Genomic DNA, 13014 nt, shown 5'->3' on the forward strand with positions numbered 1-13014 from the left:
TTTTTTTTAGAGACAGGGTCTGCCTTTGTTGCCCAGGCTGGTCTCAAACTCCTGGGCTCAAGTGATCCTCCCACCTAGACTTCCCAAAGTGCAGTGATTACAGGCGTGAGCCACTGCGCCTAGCCAAGTTTGTTTATTCTTATCACTGCTTGTTATTACACTAATGCATATGCATCATTTTATTTATCTCTTCTCATAGGGATACCACAGAGGTTTTCTCCAAATCTTTGCTACCATGAAAAGTACTGCAATGTATATCCTCTGTATGCCCCCAGGCAAGAGTTTTTCTAGGAGAAAACTCTTACATGGGGAGAGAGAAAGAGAGGGGGGTGGTTATGGGATCGCTTGGCTGTGGGGTATATGTAATTCTTTCCCATCAGAATTGCCACATTATTCCAAAACAGCTCTACTAGTGTGCCATCCCAGATCCATGGAATAGAGTTGCTGTTTCCCTACCTTAATAACAATGCATAGTATTACTGAATTTATAACTTGGCCAATTTGATGGTTGTGAAATGACACCTTGTTGTTTTGATTTTAATTTCTCTGATTACTAGAGAGGTTGAGCATCTCACAGGAGTATTTACCTTTCTCAGTTTCTGCTTTTGAAATTTATTCATTCACTTATTCATTCAGCAAGTGTTTTTTGAGTTCTCCCTGTGTGCCAGTAACCTTAATAAGTACTAGAAATAGAACGGTGAACAATGGGAAAAAAATAATCCCAGCCTTCACATCATAGCTGTTGTTCAATAACATCAGTAAGTACACACACAAATATTCAAAAGACAATAATTGCTGTGTGTATGTTTGTGTATGTGTGAATAGTAATGATATATATCAAACAGACATATATAAAATTAGTGGTAATATTGCTATGAAGAAAAGTAGTACATTGAAGAGGGGAAAGGGATACTGAAATTTCTGTTGGGTTTCTTCTCTTTTTTCCTGCTTGTATATGAGAACTCTTTGTGTATTCTGGACATTGGTTTTTTTTGTTGTTGATTATTGATGTAACAAGTGTCTTCTAGGCTGGCTCCATTCTTAATTTTGCCTGTGATACCCTTCCTTAAACAGAAATCATTGGCTTTGACATAGTGAAACTCCACTAATTTTCTCCTTTTATGGTTTGCACTTTTTGGATATAAAGGACTTCCCACTCCTGCATTTTCTTCTGTTAACTTTTTTTTTTTTTTTTTAATCTCACCCTGTGGCCCAGGCTGGAGTGCGGCAGACGGTGCGATCTCAGCTGACTGCAACCTCTGCCTCCCAGGTTCAAGCAATTCTTCTGCCTCAGCCTTCTGAGTAGCTGGGATTACAGGCATCCACCACCACGCATGGCTAATTTTTGTATTTTTAGTAGAGACGGGGTTTTTCACCATATTGGCCAGGCTGGTCTCAAACTCCTGACCTCAAGAGATCCTCCCGCCTCAGCCTCAGCCTCCCAAAGTGCTGGGATTACAGGCATGACCCACTGCACCCTGCCTCTTCTGTTAACTTTACAGCTTTAGTTTTTTCATGTAGGTCTTTTACACATATGGAGTTTATTTTTGTATATGCTAGGAAGGAGGGGGGATCCTTTGTTATTTGTGCATCATGACAATTCTTTCAATAGCGTTTACTAAACAATCCACTCTTTCTCCCTCTGCTAGTATGCCCTGTGCTGTTGCGCTCAGGAGCTGAGGCCAGACTTTCCAGAGCCTAGACTCTACCTCTTAGTGGCCGAACAACAGATTACTTCTCTGGTTTTAGTATTTTAATCTTTTTTTTGAGATGGAGTCTCACTCTGTCGCCCAGGCTGGAGTGCAATGGTGCGATCTCAGCTCACTGCAACCTCTGCCTCCAGGGTTCAAGTGATTCTCCTGCCTTACCCTCCCGAGTAGCTGGGATCACAGGCCCCTGCCACCACACCCAGCTAACTTTTGTATTTTCAGTAGAGACCTCCATTTTACCAGGTTGGCCAGGCTGGTCTCAAACTCCTGACCTCAGGTGATCCACCCACCTCGGCCTCCCAAATCGCTGGGATTACAGGCATGAGCCACCCCGCCCGGCCCTGGTTTTTTAATCTTTTTTTTTTTTTTTTTTTTTTTTTTTTTTTTTTTTTTTTTTTTTTTTGAGACGGAGTCTCACTCTGTCGCCCAGGCTGGAGTGCAGTGGCGCAATCTCAGCTCACTACAAGCTCCGCCTCCTGGGTTCAAATAGAGATGGAAATTGTTCTTCTCATAGAATTATGAAGAATACATGAGCTAATACATGGCACCTATTATTAAAATGTTTGTTGCTCTTATATAGCCTAATTGAATATTTCAGGTGAAATATATATTTCTCCTGACAGTATATATTATATACTGTCATATATAAAGATTCCTCTCTGACCGTTATGGCCTTTTCTGTGTCCTGAATTTTTTTTTTCTCTAATATTTAATTTGCTAGCCTAGCTTTCCTTTGTTTCATTATGTGTCTTGTCTTTTGTTTTTTCTCCAAATCCTTATGTTCAATCCTTCTGTATAATATAGTGGTTAACAATGCTGTGTCTGTCCAGCCTGAGCAGCAAAGTAAGACCTTGAGTCTCAAAAAAAAAATTCAAAATTAGCCAGGTGTGGTAGCATACACCTATGGTCCTGAGACAGGAGGATCACTTGAGCCCAGGAGGTCAAGGCTACAATGAGCCATGCTGGCACCACTTCAGTCCAGCCTGGCAACAGAGTGAGACCTTGTTCCAAAAAATAAAAGAATGCTGTGTCTGAATCCACACTGCTTGGGATTGAATCCTAGCTTCACCACTTGCCATTTTACCTTAAACCTTAATAAATATTGTTTGTGCCTTGGATTCCTCATTTGTAAAATGGTGACAATAATAACTTAGGGCATTGTTCTGAGAATTCAATGTGTTAGGTGCAAATAAACATTATATTAACTGTTATTATAATTGTTGCTATATTGGACCTCATTTCTTCCCATTTATTTTGGTTTCCATCTATTATAATTTTGTTTCTTTTTTTTTTCTCCCCCTAACTTTCACTCTCTAGATCAGATTTTCCTATGCTAGTTTGAAACTTTTATACTCTATTCTGTGAGGGACCCTTTTCCCTATTGTTTCTAACAGGCATTAATGTCCCTTTGGAGGAACAGCGAAAGCTAGGTCCTAATTAGGTAAATTTGGAGGCAGGGCCCAATCTCAGTTTATTAAATCCCTATTTCCCCCTAGTGCCTTTACCTGAGCTCTCCTCTTGTTAGAGGCAGCCGCACTCTGATGGGATTCCCCGTGTGAGGTGGCATTCGGGGGTCTGTCAGCACAGCCATATTATTGGCACCTGTCCCTGCCTGGCTGTGTGCCTTCAGGTTGACCAGAAAGATCTGGCTTTCCTGTTCCAAGGCATGCATAGGAATGCCTTCCGCAGTTTTAGCTTTAGGGCACTGAGGATGTACTCCTGGAATTGGAGTGTTTTGTTTTTTAAGCATGTTATTTTGGGTTTGATTTCATGAGCTCCAAACCTAAGCCAAACTCTACAGTTGCAACGAGAGAGGCTCCATCCAGCCCAGTCTCACCCCGCTCATGCTGGTCAGCTCAAACAGGGTGCCATGGGCAGGGAACAATGCAGCCAGAAAGCTTGCCCATCTGTGTGTTCTTCCATTATCCCTCACATACCACTCTTTTCCTCCATGCCGCTCAGCTTCTCCCAAGTATTCAACACTTCCTATCGCCCCAAAGGTTTCTCTTGGATTTTTAGTTGATAATTATGACCCTGAAATTTACTGGCCTCCTTTTTTAACTCCTGACATCTTCAGAGTTGTATTTTAGTTTCTGTCAGTAGTCTGTGCTACCAGTTGTTCCATCTTCCACTAGGTATTTTTAAGGTGAGAGAAGGTTCCTTGGAGAAACTTACCACACAGCATAGGAAGGTCATGAGGCAGAGAAGAGCAAGCTGATTTTCTTCCAACCTAAACAAGCTCTGGGCTGTGCATGATGGCTCACACCTGTAATCCTAGCACTTTGGGAGGCTGAGATGGAAGGATTGCTTGAGGCCAGGAGTTCGAGACCAGCCTAGGCAACATAGCGAGACTCCATCTCTACAAAAAAAAAAAAAAAATACAAAAATTAGCCAGGCATAGTGGTGTACATTTTTAGTCCCAGCTACTCAGGAGGCTGAGAGAGGAGGGTCACTTGAGCCCAAGAGGTTGAGGCTACAGTGAGCCAAGATTGTACCACTGCATTCTAGAGCAAGACCTCATCTCAAAAAATTATCAATTTAATTAAATAAAAAAAAAAACTTTGTCCCTTCCTTGCCTCCCCAGAGTCATAGGAAAAGCGATCACAGGGCCTGTGTGCTCCAGTCGGACACTGGGAATGGGAAGAGAATGGAGGCCACTCCGAGAGCAAGGTCACAACAAGGTGGAGCTGAAAGGGGAAGCACTCTAGGCCTTCCTGAATAGAAGTGCTTCCCAGTTGAGAGCACACCAGTCCCATTGGCAAGGCTCCCTAAACAGAGAGGTGGCATGGCCTTGTTCCATGCAGGAAAAATGTCTGTCTCTTCAGAGCAGGTGTACAGAGAGGGACTACTATCATATAGGCTGTCAATATTTAACTCCCAGGACAGTAGCTCAATAAAAGTCCTAAATTAATAACTCTTAGGGGTAGAAGAAAGGTCCTGAGATCTACTTTCTTCTACTTATGCTCTTCCACAAGAGATTTAATCGCATACTAAAGGATCACTAAATACTTGAGTAAATACTTGAATGAATGACACCTGAAGGCACATTCCCAACTCTGCACTCTTTTCCAAGTCCAGTTTCAACTTTTCAGTCAGCATGCTTAAATGAGTCCACTAGGGTATCCCACTACTATCTGAATTTCTGAGTATCTAGAACTTCCCTGATATTTTCTACGTCAATATTCTTCTTGCCTTTTCTATTTATGTTTAGACCCTCATTCTCCCAGTCACCCACATTTGAAACCTCAGAGTCATTTTTGAAACCATGTTTATTTGGAGCCCTCTGTGTTTTTATTTTCATTTTCATTGTCCTTTTCCTAGATCATATTCAGATATATATGAAACATACTTTGGGCAATCCAAATTAATGTTTTTAGGAACTGCCTCAACTATGCTCTTTTTTGTATCAAAAACTTTTAATATCTCCTGTTGCTTAGAGCTAGCTGTGACATTACAAGTTTGTTACTATGACATGCAGAGGCATGCTGTCAGCTGGCCCTAATTCATTCTGGATATACCCACTTTTCCATGAAGAGGTAAATGTTTCCTTCTCTACCTAATAATTTTTTACCTGTCTTCCCTACACATAGAAGAAAGCCTGGAGAATCCAATGTCCTTTACATAGTTACCTTTATACTCTAGGTACAAACCTGATTAAACAGATTTTGCTTCTTAACAGTGAATAGTCAAAAATGAATGAGAATGGCAATGTTACTTTCTCTTTCTTTTTTTCTTTTTTTTTTTTTTTTTTTTTTTTTTGAGACAGAGTCTCGCACTGTCACCTGAGCTGGAGTGCGATGGCGCCATCTCGGCTCACTGCAACCTCCATCTCCCGGGTTCACACAATTCTCCTGGCTTACCCTCCCGAGTAGCTGGGATTATAGGCGCACATCACCACACACAGCTAAATTTTTTTTTGTATTTTTAGTAGAGACAGGTTTGTTGGCCAGACTGGTCTTGAACTCCTGACCTCGTGATCTGCCCACTTTGGCTTCCCAAAGTGCTGGGATTACAGGCATGAGCCACTGCTCTCAGCCAAATTTCTCTTTCTTACAACATTTCCATTTATTTGGTTCCACTACCTTTTTTTTTTTTTTTTTTACTGTGAATATACTTTAGCCATTTTTGTTTACAATTGGAACTCTGGGAATTCAAAATTAACATCCTTGCCCGTGAGCTTCTTATAGACACCAGAAAAAGTTTCAGCCTTTCGTTGCATGTTGTTCTCCTATGCTTTGTCCAAATGAACCTTTATGAGCCGGCTGCCATCCAGTTTCACACAGATTCTCTTGCCCACAATTTCACCTGGGAAGATCAAGTCCTCAAGAATTGTGTCATGTACGGCTCCTGGGATGTTTTGCTTATTTTTTTGTATGGCTTTTTCAAGCTGGCTTAGGCAGAATTCTCTGAGCAATAAAGACAGCGTGCTTCCCACTGAACTTTTTCTCCAATTCACGTACTAGCCAGAGTTGGATTTTCTGGAAAGATTTCAGTTGAGGAACAGGAACAAAGATTGTGATAACTTTCTGGCCACCACCAATTTAGGCTCTTTGGCTGCTGTAATACTCAGCTTCCTGAGCTGAGCCTTGAGGTCCGAGTTTATCTCCAGCTCCAGAAGAGCCTGGAAGATGCCGGACTCTAAGTCATTTGGCATCTCACTGTTGGGCTTCACAGTCTTGGTGCTTCAACTGAACATGGCCTTCTCCTTGCTAAGCAGCAGCTTAGGAAGAGCTTGCTACCATTTTTAAATCTGCCTTGTGCTGAGTACAGTGCTAGGTTCAACATAACTAGATGATATTTTCTGAAGAGAAAATGAACAGCAATATTGTAGATAAACTAAGCTTTCTGGTGTGAACACCATAATAAAAATCTATACCTGGCGGAGTTTTCTTTTTAGTGCCTTTCATAGGTCTATTTGCTAATTAGCGCACACGTGCACATACATGCATAATCAAATACACACCATCAATAGAAACGGTCCCTATTTAAACTGCTTATCGGAATCGTTGAAGCAGAAGGCAGTACATTTACCTATAACCACGTAAATTCTACAAAAGAGAAGTTTTAGATCTAAAATGCATTGCAGAAAGGAAATCTTTTTTAAATTTGCTTTCCTTTTTTGCCCTGTGGAAAGGCTATCTGTATTTTATTTCTGTAGACTCAGCCCCTATATTATAAGGTCTCCTGAATGCCTATGACTGCACAATATATCAACAGATGTTGGTTTTGGAGGCTAGGAGAGCTCTCACTCATCAGTCATTTGAATAGCGCAGTTTCTTACCTAGAAGTGGTTGAATGTTTCATTATGTACCATATTGCTAAGTATCATTTTTAAGACTTGCTGTGTAAGCTGCTGTTTTCATTCCAGTAACAAGTTGATGGTGAGCTTCTAGAGGAGTTAACAATATTTTGTAGCTTTTGTACATCAGGTTTTTTTTGTTTTTTTTTTTTTTTGCTGTATCTTAATTTTTTCTCAATGTAAAATTTTATAAATGAACCTGCCAAATTTTAGTTCAGAAGGATTCAAGTAAGATCTTCTGGTTTTCACTTTTCTCTCCTTTTGTAATTTCTTTAAATAGTCAACAAAATATGAGTCAGTTGGAAATACACTGATATTCACAGGAGAAATCTTAGGAAGTTTGTTGCAAAGAAAAGCACAGCAGATCCCCTCACTAATGATTCTGACCTCTAAACAGGCACCTGGAACAGACCTCAAATTTAAAGTTTGAGGAAGTTAAAGAAATTTAGTAAATACTGGGCTTGGTCTCTATATAAAACACTTCAGGAGAACTAGAAAATACTATATTATATTCTTCCTAAAAAGTTTTCTAGATTTACCTTCTAAAGGCAACTTTATAGTAATTTTTAAGTTTCCAGTATAAGTCTTGGAGATCATATTATATTATCAGTATAATTTTGTGTATATGTAAGAATTTTTTAGGTTATTAATCCCAAAACACAATCCAGTAGGATAAATTATTGTATTCCTTTTGGCTACCTATAAAAAATTCCTTAAATTATCCTTTATTATACATCTATATATATGTACATATAATCTTCATATTTCGTTTAGAAAGGTGATTCATTTAGCTAATCCCATTAAAAGACTGCAAAACAAGCTTCATTTAAGATGGACCACCTATATATTTCTTAGCTTAAATGGTAAAAATTTCCAGTGCTCTGATCTCATGTTCACAGGGCAGTGAGAGTTACTGCATAGCAAATAAGAAAAATAATGAATAACATGTGCAGAAACTACAGCCAAAATAATATCTGAAAAGCATATTGCACTCAGTGCACGTCTAGGTTGTATCAGAAAGGACCACCCTCTGTTTGTGGAGCCACAGGGAAGAGAAAGGGACGTTTACAGTACACATTGGATACGTAGTCTTTTTTCCATGGAATCTCTTCTACCAAAGAAGAAAAAGCAACAGTGGAACAGAAGAGAACTGTGAATAATTTAAATCCTGGATGCAGACCCACAAATGGTTAAAATAAAACAATCTCAGGGAAGAAAACAGTGCCTTTATGATGTTTCAGAATTATACGTTGAGTCACTATTGTCATTTGTTTAGGTTTTAGACATTCTCAGCCATGGATATGTGATTTTTTGATAGGCATAGGAAGAATTAAGTTGTTGTGTGGTAAGGTAGTTCTAGACTCATATGGAAATTGTATGAACCTAGAAGCAAGTGTACCGACATCAAGAAAGTAAATAAACTCTGAGTAGAGTAATCTTTTAAGAGATGGAGACACAGCAGTAGAAAATAATATATTCTGGAGAATTTTGAATGTGAAGTTAAAATTTATTATGTGCTATTTCTGTTACCTGAAGTGAATTCTCTCCTTTCCAAGGCGAAGTCAAATTCTAACTTATCAAGGGAGGCCTCTTAAAGCTCATGTTGATTTCTGAAATTATCAAAGAGGGGCAATCATATCAGAAAGCTTTATGTTACATTCATTTTTAATGTCTTATAATTTTGTTTTGCTATGTTGTCACCCCCTTGTAGCAAGGAACCGTTTTTTAAATGGATGCTGTAAAAACAGTGGATCTTTTTTACTGACTTCAGCTTGACAAACCTGAATCCCTTTCAGCCACATTCCTTCCCTACAGCCTTCTGCCAGGTACTCACAGCACACTGTGCTCACACCCAGAGGCTCTTGGGTGTGTACATGCTCTTCGGCTTCCATGAATTGACTTGGTGCTTTGTAAGTGGGGCTTGTTCCCTAGTAAGTTTATTCCTGTTGTACTTCTTGAAATAATCATTTAATTAAATATCTCATAACTCATTCAAATAACTGAGTAAAAATTATTGCTGGTAAATCCAGGTGTAATGCTCCAGAAAGACTTTTTGAGTTGCTAAAAAATATTGCTGTCGAATTTTGGAGTAAACTATAAACTGGGGTAAAAGGAATCGGTACATTCTGGTCTCCATTTTAGTGAGGCAAACCATCGACTGCCTGAGTGAGATTTCTGCTACAAAAACATGCAGAGTTTCAAACAGCAGACCCCTATGCAAAGTAAGGTTCTTTGCCCTGCATCACAGTTTGTACATTTATATTTTGAGTTAAATATTTTAAGAATGTATATTTTATTTTTTATGAATCTCCACTTAAATCTGACATCTTTGTTTAGCAACCAACTGATATTTCAGATTCATCAGAAAAGAAGGCTTCCATTATGTCTTTTGTTTTAATTTTTTATTTCTGTAGGTTTTGGGGGAAGAGGTAGTATTTGGTTACATGAATAAGTTCTTCAATGGTGATTTGTGAGATGTTGTGTACCCATCACCCGAGCAGTATACACCATGCCCAATTTGTAGTCCCCCTCCCACCCTTTCCCCTGAGTCCCCAAAGTCCATTGTATCATTCTTAGGCCTTTTCATCCTCACAGCTTAACTCCCACATATGAATAAGAACATACGATGTTTGTCCATTCCTGAGTTATTTCACTTACAGTAATAATCTTCAGTTCCATCCAGGTTGCTGTGAATGCCATTCATTCATTCCTTTTATGATTGAGTAGTATTCCATCTCATTCATATGTGTGTGTGTGTATATATAAAATATATATGTATAAAATATGTATATAAAATATATACACACACATACATATATATATATATATATACACACACACACACCACAGTTTCTTTATCCACTTGTTGATTGATGGGCATTTGGGCTGGTCTCATATTTTTGCAATTGCAAATTGTGCTGCTATAAACATGCATGTCCCAGTAGCTTTTTTGTATAATGACTTATTTTCCTCTCGGTAGATACCCCATAGTGGGATTGCTGGATCAAATGGTAGTTTTACTTTTAGTTCTTTAAGGAATCTCCACACTGTTTTCCATAGTGGTTGTACTAGTTTACATTCCCACCAGCGGTGTAGAAGTGTTCCCTGATCACAGTATCCACACCAACATCTATTCTTTTTTGATTTTTTTATTATGGCCATTCTTGCAGGAGTAAGGTGGTATTGCATTGTGGTTTTGATTTGCATTTCTAAAGAGCTTCTGCACAGCAAAAGGATCAGTCAGCAGGGTAAACAGACTACCCATAGAGTGGAAGAAAATCTTCACAATCTGTACATCCAACAAAGAACAAATATCCAGAGTCTACAAGGAACTCAAACAAATTAGCAAGAGAAAAAACAATCCCATCAAAAAATGGGCTAAGGACATGAATAAACAATTCTCAAGATATACAGATGGCCAACAAACATACGAAAAAATGCTTGACGTCACTAATGGTCAGGGAAATCCATTATGTCTTCGATCTTATTCCAAGAGGGTCATCCACTTTTTTTTTTTCCCCGAGATGGAGTCCTGCTCTGTCACCCAGGCTGGAGTGCAGTGGTGCCATCTCGGCTCACTGCAGCCTCCACCTCCCGGGTTCAAGCAATTCTCCTGACTCAGCCACCTGAGTAGCTGGGACTACAGGCGCGCGCCCCTATGCCCAGCTAATTTTTTGTATTTTTATTTGAGATTGGATTTTACCATGTTGCCCAGGCTGGTCTCGATCTCCTGACCTCATGATCCGCCCACCTCAGCCTCCCAAAGTGCTGGGATTACAGGCGTGAGCCACCACGCCCAGCCAGTCATCCACTTTTAAAGCTTGGTGATGGAAGCAGATGCTCTGGCTAGTGGCAGCTGCAGTGTACTTTTGAAATGTCTCTCACTATATCATTATCTTTTTTTCTTAAATGGGCATTATTGCTAAGGGCAATCCTACTCTTTGTTTTTAACACCTGATTTAACCATACAGAATTGAATGAAAATCCTCAGCCTATTTTAATTTGGGTGTTGAAAATTACAGTATCAAGCAGAGAAAGCAGTGGTTGGTTGTGATCACCACGAAGAAAACTCAATTTAGTCCAACTCTTTTCTGATGCTTTTTAAAAAATCACTAATATCAGCTCACCTTGCAGAGATTTCTCCTTTATTACAGGTTTAGTTTATGGAAAAAGTACCACTGTTTCCTAGTTCTGTTGAACCCTTGGTGTGACTTCATAATGTATTCGTACTGTTGGACTATTAAAGAGAATTTGATAAAGCTTTCAAATGCTTCTCTCTATTCATGCCCATTTCCCATTCTAGATCATTTATTGGTGAGCATTCCTTTTTGACATTTACTAAATGTCATCTATAGTCCATGTTTAAACATTGGCCTAGAGCCAGTGGACTTACCAGTTTATATTAGCCTGGTAAGAAAAATTAAATAAAATGTGAAAATGAGATGAAAATTGCTTTGAAGAAAAATGAAGCTAACAGTGAAATGGCCTGCTAATGGCTCGATAGGCATTCATTTCCATGCTGAGTTCACAGTTGTGTCTTTTTGTACTATTGCCAGACTGTAAAAGGAAATCCAAAGAAAAAATTAAAAATAGTTTTTTCATATAGCAGCCATTTATTGAGTATCTATTTTGGATCAGGCACTAAAAATACAAAGAAGAGGAGACCAATTGACTCTACAAGCAATTCACAGTCTAATGCATGATTCTCAGACTTGAAATAAAAACCAGAGCTGCTCTGGCTGAAGCAGTTCATAAGGGCAGTGGGGCCTCCTGAAGGCACATATTTGTGCAGAGTATCGACCACTAAAAATTTTTCCTATGGAATGATCAGGAAAATGGACAAAGATGTATCGATCCTCTCAAAGTAATGATCTTCATTTTTAAATAGAGTAGTAAATGATTTTTCAGATGTTTTAGCAGATATTTATTATTAGACATCTATGCCACATAACCTTGATAAATAATTTAGCTCTGAGATGTTTTTCTTGTACGAACACTGTGTACATTAGTTGTTTCTTACTATCTAATTATTAGCTTCACTGTTTGTTAGACCAATTTATTGTGTAGTTTTCCTGTCTTTCTCTATAGTTTCCAGTATAGTGTAGACAGTGTATTATGCATTCTGTCTTTGAACCCTTCTGTCCTTGTCCTTGTGTGTATTTCTTTTTTTTTTTTTTTTTTGAGACAGAGTCTCGCTCTGTCACCCAGGCTGGAGTGCAGTGGTGCGATCTTGGCTCACTGCAAGCTCCGCCTCCCGGGTTCACGCCATTCTCCTGCCTCAGCCTCCCAAGTAGCTGGGACTACAGGTGCCCACGACCACGCCTGGCTAATTTTTTGTATTTTTAGTAGAGACGGGGTTTCACCGTGTTAGCCAGGATGGTCTCGATTTCCTGACCTCGGGATCCACCTGCCTCGGCCTCCCAAAGTGCTGGGATTACAGGCTTGAGCCACCGTGCCTGGCCTGTCCTAGTGTTTATTTCTTAAATGGCTTTAGAAAGTCTGTGAAAAGTAACTCCGAATCTAATACCAAATATGATTTTAATAGAGATACTGGTGTTTTTTGTTCCTGGTCCACATTTGTATAAGAGGTTGCTTGATTTCTACTTGACTCTTAGTGGCTTTGGAAGAAAATGAAGCCCATGAACTATAATCAGATACTTGGCATTTACCATGGTGTCTGAGGATTAATTTAAGTAGAGTTTTAAGCATATAGTACATTATCTAAGATCAGATTGCAGAAGCTCAAAACTTTTACTTTCCACCTACTATGTAGGATTTAGTTAGTGTTTGGCAGCATTTATGACATTGTTTTTAATTTGTAAGTGAAGAATTAGAAATTCTGATGTTTGTTAGGAAGTAGAGGCATTCTGGCAGGCTAGTGTTTAACAAAGCATTCTCTCTTCTCGCTGTCACCTAGGGGTTTGCCTCTGAGGCTTGTTTTTATTTATTTTAATTTTCCTTAATACAGTAATCAGGTTAACAGATGAGTAAACATTTGCAAACCTA

The 13014-nt window shown here is 39.2% G+C and overlaps 1 protein-coding gene and 1 pseudogene across 6 annotated transcripts in view; one reads left to right on the plus strand and one right to left on the minus strand.

Moving 5' to 3' along the window:
- ATP8A1 (ATPase phospholipid transporting 8A1) overlaps nucleotides 1-13014 on the plus strand; it is a 250631-nt gene that overhangs the window by 181702 nt on the left and 55915 nt on the right. The gene's annotated exons all lie outside the window — the stretch shown is intronic.
- LOC131381723 (small ribosomal subunit protein eS7-like) lies at nucleotides 5485-6487 on the minus strand (annotated as a pseudogene).

The sequence above is a fragment of the Hylobates moloch genome, unplaced genomic scaffold (genome assembly GCF_009828535.3).
Source record: "Hylobates moloch isolate HMO894 unplaced genomic scaffold, HMol_V3 SCAFFOLD_17, whole genome shotgun sequence".
Lineage (NCBI taxonomy): Eukaryota > Metazoa > Chordata > Mammalia > Primates > Hylobatidae > Hylobates > Hylobates moloch.